The following is a 1787-nucleotide window of genomic DNA, read 5'->3' on the forward strand; positions in this document are numbered from 1 at the left end:
TTGGGCTGCTAACCACAAGGTCAGCAATTCAAATCTACCAACAGCTCCACAGGAGAAAGATAAGGTTTTCTACTCAAGTAAAGATTTACAGCCTTAGAAACAGTATACAGGGTCACTACTGGCTCCACAGCACACAACCATGATGATTTAACTAGACAATCTATAATGGAAGATGGTGAAAGTTCTCCAAATAGTGACTTTCAGCCAGTGAAAAAAAACCTAGAGAGAGAGAATGAGAATAAAGATTTTCAATCTAAATGACAAAATATGCTTTAATAACAACAACAAAGATTGAAAGATAATAGCAAGTGTCTATGGTCAGACTCCTAGTTTCCAGCTGCCTGGGACAGAGATCTGGTGTATGGTGCCTCGGAACCTGGCTCCCAGACTATGATAACAGCTGCTGAGGAAGGAACTGGAAGAGGGATTCCTATCAGTACAGTTTGTGACGCGGTCTTATTGAGGCAGCTGGAGGCTTTTGAGCATCCCAGTGTTGTCAGTCTGATGGATGTCTGTGCCACAGTCCGAACTGGCCCAGAAATCAAGATGACCCTGGTGTTTGAATATGGGAACCAATACTTACGGACATATCTAGACAAAGCACCCCAACCAGGTTTGCCAGTGGAGACCATTAAGTATCTAGCACGCCTTGATTTCCTGCAAGCCAATTGCATCGTTCACTTAGACCTGAAGCCTGAAAACATTCTGATGACAAATAGTGGGACAGGCAAGTTGGCTGACTTTGGCCTGATCAGAATTTACAGCTACCAGATGGCACTTACACCTGTGGTTGCTACGCTCTTGTACCAGGCTCCGGAAGTTCTTCTGCAATCTACATATGCAACTCCTGTGGACATGTAGAGCAATGGGTGTATCTTTGCAGAGATGTTTCATTGAAAGCCACTCTTCTGTGGAAACTCTGAAGCTGATCAGTTAGGCAATATTTTTGACATGATCAGGCTGCCCACAGAGGATGTATCCCTATGCCAGAAATGCCTTTTCCTCCAGTGGTGCCTGAGTTGGAGGAATCTGGAGTACAGCTTCTGCTGGAAATGATAACTTTTAACCACACAAGGGGTATTCACAAGCATAAGGGCAGTTAAGGGTGGTATTGGGAACTAGAAGAGGTGGGAGAGTCAAAGGTGCCAGGTTGTCTGTTCCATCCTAGAGAACAAAGGGGTTTTGGCAAGCATAGAGGGAGGAAGGCTTGTAGACCCCTTCCTAGCATATGCATAACTAAAGTAGGAAAACAAGGTAGCTGGAGGAGGGGCAATCTGTTCCTTCCTAGATAGCAGGAACAGTGGGAAAGGACAGGAGTTATGGTTTTGAGGTGGTCTTGGCATGGCCATTTTAGAGCATTAAGTTTGTGTCCTTATTGTTTTGTGCTCTTTCTTCTGTTTTGTTTTTATTTTCTTCTTTCCTTGAAGGATTGCTACAAGTATCACTGTCATAATACCAAATTTCTTGTTAACTTCCAAAATGTTGTGCTACATATATTTTTATCTTGAAAATGTCTAATGATGCTGCTTATGTACAACTAAACTCCTCATGGAATATGTTTCTTGGTATTAAAGGTTAGGACATGATGTCAAAGGACTGCACAGTCATTTTTCCTAATGCTGTTTTAGTGTGTCTGTTCTATCTCCTATTGCCTTACATTGTACCTGGGATCTTAAAAGTTTAGCAGAGATCATACAACTAACTAGTGGTCTCTATTTGTCTGGAACATCTGAGGAAGAAGGATGATCAAGAATCTGAAGTGGAACTGGAACACATGCCTAATTGTC

The 1787-nt window shown here is 42.5% G+C and overlaps 1 pseudogene; it reads left to right on the forward strand.

The window, feature by feature from the left end:
- Positions 1-429: 429 nt before the first annotated feature.
- LOC102813904 lies at positions 430-1103 on the forward strand (annotated as a pseudogene).
- Positions 1104-1787: the final 684 nt, after the last annotated feature.

The sequence above is a fragment of the Chrysochloris asiatica genome, unplaced genomic scaffold (genome assembly GCF_000296735.1).
Source record: "Chrysochloris asiatica unplaced genomic scaffold, ChrAsi1.0 scaffold00036, whole genome shotgun sequence".
In the NCBI taxonomy this organism is placed as follows: domain Eukaryota; kingdom Metazoa; phylum Chordata; class Mammalia; order Afrosoricida; family Chrysochloridae; genus Chrysochloris; species Chrysochloris asiatica.